The sequence below is a fragment of the Dama dama genome, chromosome X (genome assembly GCF_033118175.1).
Source record: "Dama dama isolate Ldn47 chromosome X, ASM3311817v1, whole genome shotgun sequence".
Taxonomy (NCBI): Eukaryota; Metazoa; Chordata; class Mammalia; order Artiodactyla; family Cervidae; genus Dama; species Dama dama.
Genome location: NC_083714.1, coordinates 77,687,525 through 77,706,887, shown reverse-complemented (window position 1 = coordinate 77,706,887; position 19,363 = coordinate 77,687,525). Strand labels below are relative to the sequence as shown.

At 37.6% G+C, this 19,363-nt stretch overlaps 1 pseudogene; it reads right to left on the bottom strand.

Moving 5' to 3' along the window:
• Positions 1-13,984: 13,984 nt before the first annotated feature.
• LOC133052724 (ferritin light chain-like) lies at positions 13,985-14,460 on the bottom strand (annotated as a pseudogene).
• Positions 14,461-19,363: the final 4,903 nt, after the last annotated feature.

Sequence of the window (19,363 nt, the reverse complement as noted above, 5' to 3'; positions counted from 1 at the left end):
GTGTTTCCATACAAACTGTGAAATTATAAGTTCTAGTTCTGTGAAAAATACCATTGGTAGTTTGATAAGGATTGCAAAAATCTATAGATTGCTTTGGATAGTGTAGTCATTTTCACTCTACTGATTCTTCCAATCCAAGAACATAATTTATATCTTCATTTGTTTGTATTGTCTTTGATATCTTTCATCAGTGACTTATAGTTTTCTACATAGAGGTCTTTTGTCTCTTTAGGTAAATTTATTAGTGCATATTTTATTCTTTTTGCAATGATGAATGGGATTGTTTTCTTAATTCCTCTTTCTGATTTTCATTCTTAATGTATAGGATTGTAAGGGATTTCTGTGTATCAATTTTACACCCTGCAACTTTACTATATTCACTGATTGGCTTTGCTAATTTTCTGGTGACATCTCTAGGGTTTTCTATGTAGAGAATTATGTCATTTGCAAACAGTGAGAGCTTTATTTCTTCTTTTCCAATCTGTATTCGTTTTATTTCTTTTTCTTCTCTGTTTGCTGTGGCTGGGGCTTCCAAAACTATGCTGAATAATAGTAGTGAGAGTGAGCACACTTATCTTGTTTCTGATTTCAGAGGAAATGGTTTCAGTGTTTCAACACTGAGAATTATATTTGATATGATATGATATTTGATATGAGAATGATATTTGCTGTGGCTTTATTATGTTGAGGTATGTTCTTTCTATGCCTACTTTCTGGAGATTTTTTAAAATCATAAATGGCTGTTGAATTTTGTCAAAGGCTTTCTCTGCATCTATTGAAATAATCAGATGGTTTTTATCTCTCAATTTGTTAATATGATGTATCACATTGATTGATTTGCTAATATTGAACAATCCTGCATCCCTGCAATAAAAGCCCACTTGATCATCGTGTATGATCTTAAATGTGTTGTTGGATTTTGTTTGCTAAAATTTTGTTGAGGACTTTTGCATCTAGGTACATCAGTGATATTGGTGATATTGGCTTGTAACTTTCTTTTTTTTTGGTAGCATCTTTGTCTAGTTTTGGTATCAGAGGGATGGTAGCTTTGTAGAATGAGTTTTTGAGTTTTCCTTCCTCTGCAATTTTCTGGAAGAGTTTGAGCAGGATCAGTGTTTGCTCTTCTCTGAACTTTTGGTAGAATTCTCCTGTGAAGACATCTGGCTCTGGATTTTTGTTGTTGTTGTTGGAATATTTTGGTTACAGTTTCCATCTCTGTGTTTTTCATTGGTCTGTTCACATTTTTTATTTCTTCCTGGTTGAGTTTTGGAAGGTTATACTTTTCTAAGAATTTTTTCATTTCTTTCAGGTTGTCCATTTTATTGGCATATAGTTGCTCATAGTAGTCTTTTATGATCGTTTGTATTTCTGTGTTGTCTGTTGTAATTTCTGCTTTTTTATTTCTTAATTTTATTGATTTGAGCCTTCTCCCTTTTTCTCTTGATTAGTCTGGCTAACAGTTTATCAATTTTATCTTCTCAAAGAGTCAGCTTTTTAATTTTATTGATCTTTGCTATTGTCTCCTTCATTTCTTTTTCATTTGTTTCTGGCCTGATTCCTATGATTTCTTTCCTTCTAACTTTGAGGTTTTTCTACTCTTCTTTTTCTAATTGCTTTAGATGTAAAGTTAGGTTGTTTATTTGATTTTTTCTTGTTTCTTGAGGTAGGCTTGTATTGCTATAAACTTCCCCCTTAGCATTGCTTTTGCTGAATCCAACAGGCTTTGAGTTGTCATGTTTTCACTGTCATTTTTTTCTAGGCATATTTTAATTTCCTTTATGATTTTTTTTTCAGCAGTCTGTTGGTTATTCAGAAGCATATTGTTTAACCTCCATATGTTTGTGTTTTTTTATATAGGTTTTTTGTTTTCCTGTAGCTGATATCTTACAGCATTGTGGTCAGAAAAGATGTTTGAAATGTTTTCAGCTTTTAAAAATTTACCAAAGCTTGATTTGTGGCCCAAGATGTGCTCTATCATGGAAAGTGTTCCATGTGCACTGAGGGAAAAAAAAAGTAAACTGTTGCTTCTGGATGAAGTGCTCTGTAGATATCAATTAAGTACAACTTGTCCAATGTATCATTTAAAGCTTGTGCTTCCTTCTTAATTTTCTGTCTGGATGATCTGTCTATTGGTGTGAATAGGTTACTGAAGTCCCCCACTATTATTGTATTACCGTCAATTTCCCTTTAGTGGATGTTTGCATTTGCCTTATGTATTGAGATGTGCCTATGTTTGATTCATATATATTTACAATTGTTGTATCTTTTTTCTTGGATTAATTCCTTGGTTGTTATGTAGTGTCCTTCTTTGTCTCTTGTAATGGTCTTTATTTTAAAGTGTTATTTTATGTGATATGAGTATCACTACAGCCACTTTCTTTTGATTTATGTTTTCATGGAATATCTTTTTCCAGCCCCTCACTTTGGGTCTGTATGTATCCCTAGGTCTGAAGTGGGTCTCTTGTAGACAGCATATATAGGGGTCTTGTTTTTGTATCTATTCAGCCAATCTGTGTCCTTTGGTGGAAACATTTAGCCCATCTACATGTATGGTAATTATTGATATATGTGAACCTATTACCATTTATTTTATTGTTTTGGGTTTTCTTTGTATGCCTTTTTTCCTATTTAGAGAAATTCTTTAGCATTTATTGTAAAGGTGGTTTGACAGTGCTGAATTCTCTTAACTTCTGCTTGTTTGTAAAGGTTTTGCTTTTTCCTTTGAATCTGAATGAGATCCTTTTGATAGAGTAATCTCGGTTGTACATTTTTCCCTTTCATCACTTTAAGTATATCCTGTCATTCTCTTCTGGCAGGCAGAGTTTCTCTTGAAAGATCTGCTGGTAACCTTATGGGGATCATTTTGTATGTTATTTGTTGCTCTTCCCTTGTTGCTTTTTTTTCTTTTACCTTTTTTTCCATTTATTTTTATTAGTTGGGGGCTAATTATTTTACAATATTGTAATGGTTTTTGCCATACATTGACATGAATCAGCCATGGATTTACATGTGTTCCCCATCCTGAATTCCCCCTCCCACCTCCCTCCCCATCCCATCCCTCTGGGTCATCCCAGTGCACCAGCCCCAAGCACTTGTCTCATGCTCTTAGTGTTTAACTTTTGTTAGTTTGATTAGCATGTCTCTTGGTGTGTTTCTCCTTGCATTTATCTTGTATGGAACGCTCTGGGCTTATTGGGACTTGGGTAGCTATTTCCTTTTCCATTTTAGGGATGTTTTCAATTATAATATCAAATATTTTCTCATGCCCTTTCCTTTTTTCTTCTTCTTCTGAGACCCTTATGATTTGAATATTGTTACACCGAATGTTGTCCTAGAGGTCTCTGAGACTGTTCTTATTACTTTTTATTCTTTTTCCCTTTGTTGTGTTCCACTTCATTTATTTCCACCATTTTATCTTCCAGCTAGCTTATCCATTGTTCTGCTCAGTTACTTTACTGTTTGTTCCCTCCAGTGTATTTTTTTAATTATTTTTTTTATTGAAAGATAATTGCTTTACAGAATTTTTCTGTTTTCTATCAAACCTCAACATGTATCAGCCATATGTATACATATCTTTCCTCCCTTTTGAAACTCCCTCCCATCTCCCTCCCCATTCCACCCCTCTAGGTTGATACAGAGCCCCTATTTGAGTTTCCTAAGCCATACAGCAAATTGTCATTGGCTATCTATTTTACATATGATAATGTAAGCTTCCATGTTACTCTTTCTATACATCTCACCCTCTCCCCATGTCCATAAGTCTATTCTCTATGTCTGTTTCTCCACTGCTGCCATGTGAATAAATTTTTCTGTACCATTTTTCTAGATTCTGTATATATGCTTCAGAATACGATAGTTATCTTTCTCTTTCTGACTCACTTCACTCTGTATAATAGGTTCTAGGTTCATTCACCTCGTCAGAATGGACTCAAATGTGTTCCTTTTTATGGATGAGTAATATTCCACTGTGTATATGTACCACAACTTCTTTATCCATTCATCTGTCGATGGACATCTAGGTTGCTTCCATATTCTAACTGATGTAAATGGTGCTGCAAAGAACAATGGGATACATGTGTATTTTTCAATTTTGGTTCCCTCAGGGTATATGCTTAGGAGTTGGATTGCTGGGTCATATGGTGGTTTTATTCCTAGATTTTAAGCAATCTCCATACCATCTTCCATAGCAGCTGTATCAATTTACATTCCCACCACAGAGTACATCATGGGAAATGCCAGGCTGGATAAAGCACAAGCTGGAATCAAGATTGCCAGGAAAAATATCAATAACCTCAGATATGCAGATGACACCACCCTTATGGCAGAAAGTGAAGAGGAACTAAACAGCCTCTTGATGAAAGTGAAAGAGAAGAGTGAAAAAGCTGGCTTAAAGCTCAACATTCAAAAAACTAAGATCATGGCATCCAGTCCCATTCAGTTCAGTTCAGTTCAGTTCAGTTCAGTCCAGTCGCTCAGTCGTGTCTGACTCTTTGCGACCCCATGAATCACAGCACACCAGGCCCCCCTGTCCATCACCAACTCCCGGAGTTTACTCAAACTCCTGTCCATGGAGTCAGTGATGCCATCCAGCCATCTCATCTTCTGTCATCCCCTTCTCCTCCTGCCCTCAATCCCTCCCAGCAACAGGATCATTTTCAGTGAGTCAACTTTTCCCATGAGGTGGCCAAAGTATGGGAGTTTCAGCTTCAGCATCAGTTCTTCCAATGAACACCCAGGATTGATCTCCTTTAGGATGGACTGGGTAGATCTCCTTGCAGTCCAAGGGACTCTCAAGAGTCTTCTCCAACACCACAGTTCAAAATTACTTCATGGCAAATAGGGAAACAATGGAAACAGAGACAGACTTTATTTTCTTGGGCTCTAAAGTCACTGCAGATGGTGACTTCAGCTATGAAGGTAAAAGACGCTTGCTCCTTGGAAGGAAAGCTATGACAAACCTAAACAGTGTATTAACAATCAGAGACATCACTTTGCCAACAAACGTTTGTCTATTCAAAGCTATGGTTTTTCCAGTAGTCATGTATGGATATGAGTGTTCGACCATAAAGAAGACTGAGCACCAAAGAACTAATACTTTGAACCGTGGTGTTAGAGAAGACTCTGGAGAGTCCCTTGGACAGCAAAGTCAAACTAGTCAATCCTCAAGGTTAATTTTAATACTTGTATTTTATTAATTTTCAGTTCAGTTCAGTTTTGATGTTACTTTAAATGAGATTGTTCTTTTTATTTCTTTTTCAGACATTTTGTTTAGTGTACAGAAATGCAACTGATTTCTGAATCCTGATTTTGAATCCAGAAGTTTAAATTTGTTAACAAGTTCTAGCAGTTTTTTTTTAGTGGAGACTTTATATATGTTCGTCTTCAAACAGAGAAATTTTGCTTCTTATTTCTCAACTTTGACATCTTTCTTTTTCATGCTAATTTCTCTGACTAGGACTTCCAGTACTCTTTTAGATAGCAGTGGTTAGAGTGGGCATCCTTGTCTATTCCCAATCTTAGAAGAAAAAATTTAACATGTCACTGTGGAGTATGATGTTAGCTATGGGTTTGTCATATATATCTTTTATTATTTTAATGTACATTCTCTCTATACTGTTAGTTTCTGCCATGAAAGGCTGTTGTATTTTGTCAAACTCTATTTCTGCATCTACTGAAATGATCATATGATTTTAATATTTCATTATATTAATGTGCTCTGGTGTATCACATTTATTGACTTACATATGTTGACGTTTCCTTGCATTCCAAGGATAAATCTCAGTGGCTGCTATGAATAATTACTTTAATGTGATTTTGATTAGTTTGCTAATATTTGGTTGAGAATTTTTGCATTTATATTCATCAAGGATATAGTGTCCTTATCTGGCTCTGGTATCAGGGTAGAATGCTGGTCTTAAAAATGAATATGGGAATGTTCTCTCATCTTCAGTATTTTGGGAGAGTTTAAGGAGAATTTGCACTAATTGTTATTTAAATGTTTGGTGTAATTTACCAGTGAAACTATCTGGTCTTGCTCTATATTTTGTTGGGTGGTTTTTTACTATTTCCTTGCTCATTTCCTTGCTCATTATTAGTCTGTTCAGATTTTCTCTTTGTTTATGATTCATCTTGGTAGGTTATATGTTTCTAGAGTGTATCCATTTTTCTAAGTTATCCCATTTATTGGCATATAATTGTTCATAGCAGTCTCTTATAATACTTTTTATTTCTGTGCTATCTGTTGTAATGACTCTTCATTCATTTCTGATTTTGTTTGAGTGTTCTGTCATTTTCCTTAGTCTAGCTAAAAGGTTACACAATTTTGTTCTTTTTTTTTTAAGTTCTCAATTTCATTGATCTTCTATAATGTTTTTCTGGCCTCTATTCCATTTATTTATTCTTTGATATTTGTTATTTTTATTTTTTTCTAACTTTGGGTTTTCTTTGTCCTTTTTCTAGTGGTAGTGTTAAGTTTATTTGAGAGCTTTCTTTTATCTTACTGTAGGCATTTCTTGCTATAAACTCCCTCTGAGAACTGTTTTTGCTGTATCTTATAAGTTTTGGTATGTTGTGTTTCCATTTTCATTTGTTTCAAGATGTTTTTCAATTTCAATTTTGATTTCTCTTTTGGCCCATTAGTCGTTCAAGATTTTGCTGTTTAATTTTTGTATATTTGTGAATTTTCCAGTTTTTCTCCCATTATCAATTTCTAGTTTCATACCATTGTGGTCAGGAAGATAGTTGGTATATTTTCAATCTTCCTAAACTTGTTAGGACTTGTTTTGTGACCTAACTTATGGTATATCTTGGAGAATCTTCCATGAGTACTCAAGAAAAATGTGTATTCTATTGTTGATAAGTGGAAAGTTCTATATATAACTGTTAAGGCCATTTGCTCTAAGTACAGCTCAACTCTAGTTTTTCCTAATTGATTTTCTGAATTGATAACCTATCCATTGTTGAAAGTGAAGTATTGAAGTGCCCTTTTATTATTGTATTATTGTCTATTTCTCCCTTCATATGTCTTAATATTTTCTTAATATCTAGGTGCTATTATTTTGGGTATACATGTATTTACAGTTGTTATTATCCACTTGATGAATTGACTATTTTATCATATAATAACCTTCTTTGTCACTTGTTACAGCTTTTGAGGTGAAGTCTATTGTGTCTTATATAAGTATTGTTATATTTTCTTTCTTTTGGTATGTCTATCAATTCATTTTGAGCCCATGTGAGTCTCTTATAGGCAGCATAGAGTTGGGTCTCATTTTTCTATCCACTCAGCCATTCTATGCCTTTTAATTGGAATAATGAATCCATTTATATTTACAGCAATTATTGATAGGTGGGAAGTTACTAATGCCATTTTATTGTTTTCTGACTGTTTTGTTTTTCCCTTGTCTTCTTCTTCCTCTCTTTCTGCCTTCTTTTGTGAATTTGTTTTTCATAGTGGTATGCTTTGATTCCCTTCTCTCTATCTTTTGTGTATCTACTGTAGGTTTTTGTTTTGTGGTTAGCACAAGACTCATATAAAGCATCTTTTACATCTAACAGTCTAATTTTTGGCTGATTGAAACTTAATTTTGAGAATTTCCTGGTGGTCCAGTGGTTAGGATTCCACACTTCCACTGCATGGAGCCTGTTCAACCCCTGGCTGGCAAACTAAGATCATGCAAGCCATGTGGCATAACCAAAGTAATAATAGTAATGATAATAATAATAATTTCAATTGCATACAAAATCTCTGCCCTTTCACTACCCCTTTTATGTTTTTGATATTACAATCTATTCTTTCAGTATATTGCCTCCATTAACTAATTATTTTAGCTATAGTTATTTTTAGTACTTTATATCTTTGGAGTCAGTACTGGAAATTCATTGTGTTTCATTGGTTGTGTCCTATTTTCTTGATTTTTCATGTTCTTTGAAGTCTTACCTTGTTGTCTTCTCATTTGATGTAGCAATCACCTCCTCTAGTCCTAACTGACTGATTTCAAGAGAGAAATGCCTTTCATCAGCTCTGCTAAGGATTCTCAGGCTTTCTCAGACCTTCTGTGGATAGGCCTGCTCCACACTCTTGGCTCCCTCCTGTGGCAGAATTCTTAAGCTTGTGTGCCTTTTCTTGAACCTGCAAAGCCAAGCTTAAGCACTGATTGCTTCCCTTCTGTTCTCCCAAGGTTGATGTTAAATGCTCAAGTTTGTGATCTCTCTCTGTCCCCCAGATCCAGACATGATATCTGCATGTGCAATATTTGTTGTCTGAAAAAAGCTCAATCTTATTTCCATCAAGAGTGCACACAGAGGTCAGATCACAGGTTGGGGGATGTGTAGGGGTGAGCCTAACAGGGTCTTGGGATTTCCTGTAGACCAGTTGGAGGAGGGGGCGAGATTTGCAGGTGACATGTCCTGAGTGGCTTTTGGGAGGCTCTCAATGGAGGCTGTGATATGGCTAGTAGGATCCATGTCCCTTTGATACAGATGTTTCATTCAGAGCACTGGCTTCTGTTCTCCCAGCTTCTCACTGCCCCCAAGTCACACAGCTCATGACTCAGTACTCTGGAAGGGCAGGAGAGAAATGGGCCCCTTTGGCAGCATTCCACATGGCTGAAGTAGCCAAGTACTCATTCCCATGCTCTCATATTCCCCTCTAGAAGAAATTACAAGCCAACAAACACTCTCTTTCACTGAGGTGTGCCAGCCTGGGGGAAGGGTAATGAAGGTAAGATCAAAATATTCCTTTTACTATCTCCAATGTGTCACATCTTTGATTTTTATTTTACTCCTGTGGTATGCTGGAACTTCTCCACTGGACTCCTAGATTTCCACAAATGTCCTCTCATTTGTGGTTTATTGTCTAAATTAGAGTCCTCTGGAGGTTCCTAGATCATGGCTAAGAGGGGCTGGAGTTGGTTCATGGACCACTTTAGGGTCCACATCTGGCACCACGGTCTGCATACCTATTACCTAATGTGTAGGTAAGCAAGAATCCTTCCATGCTCCTTATGTATGGTACTAGATCCCACAGCTCCCTCAAAGGTACTTTTGCTTGTGGGTGGATGCCAAATTTTGTTGTTGAGGGGTAGATACTTGCAAGGAACATCTTGTCCAGCCATTTTGCTGATGTCACTTCTATGTAATTTTGTTATAGCAGCCTGATTAGACTAAGACACTACCCATTTAGGTCACTATTATTTAAGAAAATAGGACAATAACCAGTGTTGGTGAAGATGTGGGGAAATTAGAGGCCTCATGCATTGCTGTTGAAAATGTAAAATTGCATAGCTGTTGTGATAAACAGTTTGGTTGCTTCAAAAAAAAAATAAACATAGAATTACCATATGACCCATCAGTTCCATTTCTAAATATAAATACAAAGAATTGAACACAGCGACTCAGATACATGAACATCCATGTTCCTAACAGCATTGTTCACAATAGACAAAATGCTAAAACAGCAAAATGTCCACCAAAAGACGAATGGATTAAATAAAATGTGGTATAAACATATAATGAAATATTATTCAGGCTTAAAATGGAAGGATGTTCTAATATATGGTGCAACAAGGCTGAGCATTGAAAGCATTATGTTAAGTGAAAGAAGCAGATACAAAAAGACAACTATTTTATGATTCCACTTATAGGAATTACGTAGAATGGGCAAATTCATAGAGACAGAAAGTGGAACAGAGGTTATCAGAAGAGAAAGGAAAGAAAGTGAGGACTTCTTGTTTAATGCGTACAGAATTCCAGTAAGGCATGACGAAAATTCTCGAAATGGATACTAGTGATGGTCATATATATTATTAATGTACCTAGTGCCACGAAATTACACACTAAAAATAGTTAAAATGGTACATATTGCATATTTTTTACCACCGTAAAAAAGAAAAATTTTTAAAGGGAAAAGAATTATTTTTAAATTATACTTCTTTTTCTTTTCTCTTAAGCAGTCTATGGTGTTTGGCTTTGATGTTTTGTGGTATAAAAGTTAAAATATCTAAAATGCTGATTTCAGAAGTTCCCTGGTAGTCTAGTGGTTAGGACTCCATGCTTCCATTCCAGGGAGCAGAAATTCAGTCCCTGGTGGAGGAACTAAGATCCTGCATGCCATTCCATGAGGCTAATAATAATAATAATAAAATGCTGTTTCCTAATGAATTTATTTCATTGTACCTTGGCATTTGTGGATACAGTTCCACTGCTGTGCTGAAAATGGAAAATGGACATATGCTATAAAAAAATAAACAGATAACAACTCTGAAACTGCCTTAGATGTATACTGTGATTGAACAAATAAGCATAAATGAATGATGAATAGTGAGAGTTAGGTTTCCCACTGTTGAAAAGGGGTTTTAAAAGGAAACAAAGGGAGAAGCCCAGAGTGATCCATGTGCTACTGGATTGTGCATGCATGAATGCTAAGTCACTTCAGTCATGTCTAACTCTTTGTGACCCCATGGATCATAGCCCACCAAGCTCCTCTGTCCATGGGATTATCCAGGCAAGAATACTGGAGTAGGTTTCCAGGCCCTCCTCCAGGGGATCTTCCTGACCCAGAGATCGAACCCATGTCTCCTGCATTGCAGGCAGATTCTTTACCCACCAAGCCACCTAGAGTTAGAGATCTCAGTATGAACTCATGCTTTTCTTAATAGATACATATGGATGCATATACGCATATTTATAGATCTGCATGTATAACTGGGCTAGTACGTACACATATATTTTCTTGCTCTGATAGCTGAGAGTGCCTAGAAGCAATGACACCCCAATTAACACACTTAGTGTCTAGAAGTTAATATCATTCTTCAGTGAAAAGAACTGTGAGTCTTTGAAAAAAATAACTGACTGATTCATAGGCGAAGTAGGGAATATACAAGATAAGCCTGAAGCATTTTGTAATACCATAAAGTAAGGAAGTTCTCAACACACTCACAAAGGGGTAGTGGGGCCAACTGAAACAGCTTCCATGCAGTCATAGAAAAACAATCATAAAATGATATTTTTCTAACAACTTTATTGAGATATATATATAGAGAGAGAATTAAAAATTGTCCTAATATTTTCTTCAAACTTTTAATAGTTTTAGCTACTACATTTAGGTCTATGATCCATTTACAGTTTAATTTTTGTGTATGATATGAGATAAAGGTAGAAGTTAATTTTTTGGATGTGGATATCCAGAATCATTTGCTAAAAAAATTATCTTTTTCCTCATTTAATTGCTTTGCAACCTTTGAAAAAGATCAATTGACCATAAAGTTAAGGGTTTATTTCTGGACTCTATTTTTGTTCCATTAATCTATATATTTATTTTTAGGCCAATACTACACTGTCTTCATTACAGTAGTTTTCTAGTAAGTTGAAGTTGGGTAGCTTAAGTCCTCCAACTCCTCTCCTTTCCAAGATTGCTTGGATTTCTGGGTCTGGGTACTTTGTGTTCCCATATAAAATTTTGGATCAGGTCATCAATTTCCTTAAAAAAAAAAAAAAGAAAAAACCTGCTGAGATTTTGATAGGAATTGTGTTGAATATATAGGTCAATGGGGGATGTAAGTCTTTAAGTTTTCTTTGTAATATTGTGTCATTTTCAATGTATATATGTCATATACTTCTTTTGTTAGTTATTTCTAGTTTATTCTTTTTGATGTTATAATGAATAGAATTACATCTTACTTTCATTTTCAAATGTCCACTGCTCATGTATAGAAACACAATTGAATTTTCTGTCTTGTATCCTATGATCATTTTGTGTGCTATTAGTTCTAATTTTTTTTGGTAGACTACATGTAAGATCTTACCACCTACAAATAGAGTTAATTTCACTTCTTTTCAAATTTAGATGCCTGTTACTTAATTTCCTGCCCTTATTGCTCTAGCTAGAATATCCAGCAAATATTGAATAGAAGTGGTGAGAATGTGGATCTTTTCCTCGTTCCTGATTTAAGGGGGAATCATTCAGTCTTTGATCATTAAGTATAATGTTAACCATAGGGTAAACATATTGTTTCTCTGTATATGAGGAGTCATTTGTCTTTTGTTCAAGATTTTGTTCTTGGCTTTCAAAAGTTTAACTACGATATGATTACACATGCATCCCTTTGTGTTTATCCTACTTGGGACTGAGCTTCACTGACCTGCCAATTAATATTTTTCACCAAACTTGGAAAGTTTTTGAGTATTTCTTCAAATATTTTTTCTTTCTTGTCTCCTCATCTTAGATTCCTGTTACATGTATGTTGGCATGCTAGAAGTAGTCACAGGTCACTGAGGTTCTGTTCATTTTCTTCAGTTTTTTTCTCTTTGTTTTTTAGACTGGATGACTCTTCTCTCTGCCATTTCAAATATGATGTTTGAGTAAATATAGTAAACTTTCATATCAGTTATTGTAATTTCAACTGAGCAGTTTCCATTTGATTCTAAATTTCCTTTTTAAAATTGAGATTTGGTCTCTTTTTGTATCATTGTCATCATGTGTTTCTACTTAGGCACTCAGTTGGGTCTGACTCTTTGTGACCCTGTGGACTGTAGCCAGTCAGGCTCCTCCATCCGTGGAATGGGATTTTTTTCAGGCAAGAATACTGTAGTGGGTTGCCATTTCCTTCTCCAAGGGATTTTCCCGAATCAGGGATAGAACCTGTGTCTCCTGCATTGTAGGTGGATTCTTTACCCGCTGAGCCATTGGGGAAGCCCCATTGTCATCATGTTGTTGTTGTTATTGTTCAGTTGTCCGGTCATGTCTGACTGTTTGCAACCCCATGGATTGCATCATGCCAGGCCTTTCTGTCCCTCACCACCTCTGAAGTTTGCCCAAGTTCATGTTCATTACATCAGTGATGCCATCCATTTCATCCTCTGACATCCCCTTCTCCTTCTGCCCTCAATCTTTCCCAGCATCCAGAATTTTTCCAATGAGGCAGCTATTGTCATCACATTTTCCCTTAATTCATAAATAATGGTTCCTTTAATTCTTTGAACATATTTATCAGTGTTTTGAAGTCCTTGTCTGCTAAATCCAACATCTGGGCTCACTCAGGCAGTTTCTATTGACTTTTCCCCTGAGTTTGGGTCACTCTTTCCCATTTCATGTCTTGTCATTTTATCTTTGAAAACTAGACATTTTATACAATGTATTGTAGGAGTTCTGGATTCTTTATTCCTCTAAGGGTGTTGCTCATTTTGTTTGTTTCATTTATTTGTAGCCGTCCTAGGCTTAATCTGTGGAATTTGTCTCCTCCTGCTTTCTGGTATCTAACTGTTCTGCTTATTTTTTTAAATTTCATTTTTCCTTTTGAGTTTGGCTTCCTAGGAGTCACCTCTGTGTTTTCTTATTTTAATGGTTAGAAGCTGTGCTCAACCAAGTTGAGTCAGTAAGGTATCCACCCACTGCTGATGCATTTGCATGTGATTTTAAGTATGTGTACAAATTCAGGACACTTTCAGCTATTAATTTTTATCAGATCTTCTCAGGTCTCCCCATGCATTCATTCAGCCTCCTGGACAGCCAAGGATAGTTCCTCTGTGCTTCTCTCATAACCGGAATTTCCCTATTAAATCTCAGCTTATTAGTTTGTCTGCCACTGACTCCAACCAGGACTTCACCCTGAGGCTAGCATTGTTCCTGGTTTTCCTTGCTCATTTCTGCCAAATTTGGTACTTTATCAACAATACCATTGGACATAGGTTTTTTCATCATCTATTCCAAACCAAGTTAATCCCTTCTACCAGCAAATCTGCTGATTTTTCACTGCCAGCCCCATTGTGATAGAACAACCTCACCTACCTCACCTGATATGGAGGTAGGATGGGAGTAGTTCCAGGAAAGAACACAATAGACTTTCACTGTTCATACCTGAAATTCAGTTTTTCATGAATAAATATTTCTTTCTTTTTTTTTCTTTTCTTCTTGCTTCTGTTCAAGCTCTGAAATGGTGATTGCTTTTTTTTTTTTTTTTTTTTTTTGCTGCTGCAAAAAACTTTATTATTTCCATTGTGTTTGAGACTTGAGAAAGGGCTCCATCTTCTTGATGAGTTTCACCTCCTCATCTAGGAAGTGGCTCTCCAGGAAGTCACAGATGTGGGGGTCTGCAAGGGCAGCACCCAGGCCATGCAGATCCAAAAGGGCCTGGTTCAGCCTCTTCTCTATGAGAAGGGAGGCTTCCATAGCACCCTGGGTTTTACCCCACTCATCTTGGGATGACTTCTCTACATCCAGGAAGAGGGCGAGGCCGCCACTCTGGTTTTGCATTTTCAAGAGACCGCTCTACACCCTCACGCTTCTCCTTGGCCAATTCATAAAAAAAAAAAGTGGCCCACACCCTCCAGAGCAACATTGTCACTGTCAAAATAGAAACCCAGAGAAAGGTAGGTATAGGAAGCCTGCAGGTGCATGTTGAGCAGGCGGTTGATGGCAGCCTCTACCTCAGTGGAATAATTCTGACGAATCTTGGAGCTCATGGTAATAAGCAGTTAAGCTCAAAAAGTGATGGCTGGCCCTGGTGATCACGGACAGCTGAGTGGCTGATTCTGAAGTTTGCAACTGGAAAAAAGGTTGAAGGCTGGAATAAGGGGCATCCCTTGGTCTGTTCTGCCCAAGCACTGTTGAAGCAAGAGACAGATCTGAAGGACCAAGAAGTGCACTTCAATGACTGGTTTTTTGAACAATGTTGTTGAGTTTTACAGTTGTTTGGGGGCAAAGGAATTTTGTTGTCTTCATCACTACATCATAGCCAGAAGTCCCCATGTTTCCTTTTTAAAATAACCTGTGGTTTTGAGCTTTCATTAGTTCAGATGGCTTCTACCTAATTAGTCTGAACTAGTAAGATACTAGTAAGATTTCAATGCATCAAATATTTGTTGAGCACCAACAATGGGCTTGACTAGATTTACATCCCTAATTACAAGCCCAAACACAATAACTTCTCCTAGTATTACAATTCAATGTGTCTAAATAAAATAGAATCATGGTTCTGGAGCTTTAATGTTCTTAAGAATCACCCAGATCACCTGCTAAAAATGTAGATTCCTGGCCAACAGGAATTTGTTTGTAGGTTCATATTTAGCAGATTTAGGATAGAACTCAGGAAGCTATATTTTAAACAAGATTCCAAAATAATTCTGGTTCAGTTGGTCCAAGGACTGTACTCGAGAAATACTAATTAAGAATCATACCTGAATAAAAAGTGGGCATATATTCTTCCTATATTTTATTAATATATCCGGGTAATTGAGACTGAAGTATTTTACTTTGCTTTTTGCTACACTCATATCATATGTGCCCTTATCACATCAACAGTTTGATCATACTGCTGGTGGTATATTGTGTTAGCTATGGTTTTGTCTGCCCAATATGACTTTCTCCCACCTCATTCCTCCTGTAGTATTAGAACCTTTTTTGGGGGTCAGGTTGACTCCTCTAACTGACTACAGGAGTGGTAAGACAATGGGCATTTCCAGTAGTATTTCATCCCCTTGACCCAAATGTTTAGTTCAGGAATGGGCAAGTGATCTTCACCAGTCACTGAGGGAAAGTTCTAGAACTTTTACTGGAACTTAAGTAAGAAATTCTATCTCTGCAATTGAGAGATATAAAGATGGTAGAAACCTATACTTGTTGCTACCATAGGAGATTTCCCAAAAGATAACATACACACACACAGGAAATCAGAGTCAAAGAGGGAAAGTGAGAGCCATCCTTTCAGTGTCTGGAACCAGATCTGCCTAAAGATTTGGACTTTCAGACTTCTGTTTGTACAAACCAATAGATTTCTCTCTTATTTGAACTAGTTTGAGTTGAGATATCCTTCACCTGAAACTGAAATTGTCAAAACAAAACTTGCCTTTGAGTTGAATTTCTCCAATTATACCATCAATTCCCTGCTTCTGATCACACACAGATACACATACTTACTTATTCTCCCTTTGTCAGAAGTTCTGGGACTAGTTTCCATATTAAAGACATACAAGATCTCTGTTTCTCAGATCTTAATACAAGTTTACCAACATATAATTTTGATAAAAATAAATACTAATAACTAATGGCCAAAGATATATAAAAGATTTTAATTCCCCAATTTAGCCCAAACTCTACTCTCTTGAATGCTAAATATTTCATCCTTAATAAATGAAAAGGTGGAGGCATCCAAGATGGTGGAGAAATAGGATGGGGAGATTACCTTCCTCCCTACAAATACATCAGAAATTCATCTCCATATGGAACAACTCCTACAGAACATCTTCTGAAAGCTGGCAGAAGACCCCAGACTTTCAAAAAGGCAAGCCAATCTCCTTAGAAGAAGGTAAGTCAAAAGATGAAGATAAAAAAAGAGAAGGATTTCATGATGGGAACCTGCACTTCAGCGAGAGAGTTGTGAAGGAGTAAAAGTTTCCACACACTCAGAAACCCCCTCATGGTTGGAGGCAGGAGGGAGCTTTGGAACTTCAGAGGGCAGTTCAGCAACAGATGCTCAGAAGACAAAACGGGGAGAATTCACCACAGAGATCGTTGCCAAACAGCACTTCCCAGAAGAGAAGTGGCTCACACGCCTGCGCCAGCAGCAGAGAGTAGGGGCAGGGTGCTGAGGCTCAGTCAGGTTCAGGTATCTGACCCCAGGGAGAGGACCTAGGTTGGGTGCCTCAAGGATACTCTGAGGGGGCTGGTGAGATGCAGCTGAGGGGGTCTAGGGTGGGGATGGGGCATCTCAGAGAGGCAGGAGATTGTAATCACCAGGACACTCTGACTTCACCAGCGGCCACCAAAACCAGCAAAACTGGTGGGAGCACCACCAGCAGAATTGGACACGACTGCAGTTTATGATCCCAGAGGAGGAAATGTAAGCCATTAGCCACTGCCAAAGCAGCTACCACCAGGCTGTGAGCAGACACAGGTTACTGCCCACACCTTACTGGGAGCCTAAGCAGCTTGGCCCTTTCTAGGGACCTATAATCTGGGGCCAATTCTTCTGGGAGAGTACACAACCCACCTGACTATAACAACATTCAGCGGGTTTCTATTGCCTCAGGCACTCCCTGTTACATCCCAGTTGTGGCTGCCATACCCTTCCCTCTCCCCAGCCCAACTGAGCAAGTGAGCCCTAATAAGTCTCAGCCTTTTGCCCCCTCTTGCCTGGACGGGGAGCAGACAGCAGAGGGCAGCCTACAAGCAGAGCTGGGTCCAAAACCAAAGTGCAATACCAGGGGCTCTGTGACCCAAGAAGAGAAAGGGTATTAGCACCCGCAGCCACAGGTGCAGTGGATTAAATCCCCACAATTACCTTGAGGCTATGGACTTTGGGGACAACTATGGACTTTGGGAGCAAGTACAAGCTGGAGTAAGGCCAGATCTGAGACTGAGTGAACCCCACATTGCCCACAACAAGTCCAGAGACCTTCCTAGAAATATTGGAGGACTTTCTGAGTAGGCAGATTGACTGGAACACACCGTGTGGAGTGGAAAAAAAGAGGAATCATGAGGACCTTCTTACCACCACTCTCTATATAATTTCCCCCCTTTTTTCTTTTTCATATTGTTCTAAGGTTGTTCTTTCTATATTATTCCCTTAATTTTTATTTTTATAACCTACTTTTTCCTTTTTTAAAGCATCTTAATTTAAATAAATTCATTTTATATTGTTTACCTCTTATATAGTACCCTTTAACTACATTGCATTTTTTCTATTTTCTAAATTGTGTGTTTTTGAAAGTCTAGTTTTTAGTATTCATTTTTATGTATGGGTTTGTTTATTGGTTTGATTGCTGTCTTCATTTTTGGCTCCTGTTTTTATCATCTTTTCTCTCTTCTTTTGTCTTTGAGAGTTTGAGTTTCTTGGGTATTCTAGGCTATTGAGTGTTGCTTTCACCAATCATCCTGGGGTTTTGTCTTCTGTGCTGTGTAGCCAAAGAAGTCTTGGTGCTACAATAAAGGGTTGGGCCTGAAGCTCCAAGGTGAGAGACCGGAGTTGAGGACTTTGGACCAGAGAAATCCCAACCCCATGGAATATTAATCAGCAGGAGCTCTCCCAAAGGCCTCCATCTCAACACTAAGACCAAACCCTACCTAAAGGCCAGCAAGCTCCAGTGCCAGATGCCCTTTGCCAATCCTTCAGCAAAACAGGAACATAATATTGCATATTAGCAGACAAGCTGCCTAAAGCCATACCAAACCCATAGACACCCCAAAACACACTACTGAATATGGCACTGTCCTTCAGAGAGAAAAAATACATCTCCATCTATCAGAACACAGGTATGAGTCCCCCAACCAGGAAATCTTCACAAGGCACTGGCCCAACTCCACTCATGGGGGTGAGACTTCACAATTAAGAGGAACTATGGCCCACCAGCCTGCACAAAGGAAACTACAAACACAGTAAATTAACCAAAATGAAAAGACAGAGAAACATGCAGCAAATGAAGGAACATGGTAAAAACCCACAAGACCAAAAAAAAAAAGAAAAAGAAAAAGAAAAGAAAAGAAAATAGGCAATCTACCTGAAAAAGAAATCAAAGTATTGATAATAAATATAATACAAAATCTTTAAAATAAAATGCAGGCACAGATAAATAGACTGGAGGCACAGATTGAGAAGATTTAAGAAATGTTTAACAAGGACCCAGAAAAAATAAAGAATAGACAATCAGCAATGAACAACATAAAAACTAAGATTAAAAATACACTGCTGCTAAGCTGCTAAGTCACTTCAGTCGTGTCCGACTCTGTGTGATCCCATAGATGGCAGCCCACCAGGCTCCCCCGTCCCTGGGATTCTCCAGGCAAGAACACTGGAGTGGGTTGCCATTTCCTTCTCCAATGTGTGAAAGTGAGAATTAAAGTGAAGTCACTTAGTCGTGTCTGACTCTTAGCGACCCCATGGACTGCAGCCTACCAGGCTCCTCCATCCATGGGATTTTCCAGGCAAGACTAATGGAGTGGGGTGCCAAACTAGAAGGAACCAATAGCAGAGTAACTGAGGCAGAAGAATGGATAAGTGAGCTGGAGAACAGAATGGTGGAAATAACTGAAGCAGAGCAGAATAAAGAAAAAAGAGTAAAAAGAAACAGGGACAGTCTCGGAGACCTCTGGGACAACATTAAGCTCACCAATATTCAAATTATAGGGGTCCCCAAAGAAAAAGAGAAAAAGAAAGGGTATGAAAAAATATTTGGGGAGACTATAGCCAAAAAAATTCCCTAACATGAGAAACAACTAGCCACCCAAGTCCAGGAATCCTAGAGTCTTAAATAGGATAAACCTTAGGAGAAACATGTAAAGACACATATTAGTCAAACTAATTAAACACAAAGTACAAACATTAAAAGCAGCAAGGGAAAAGAAACAAATAGCATACCATATGGATCCCCA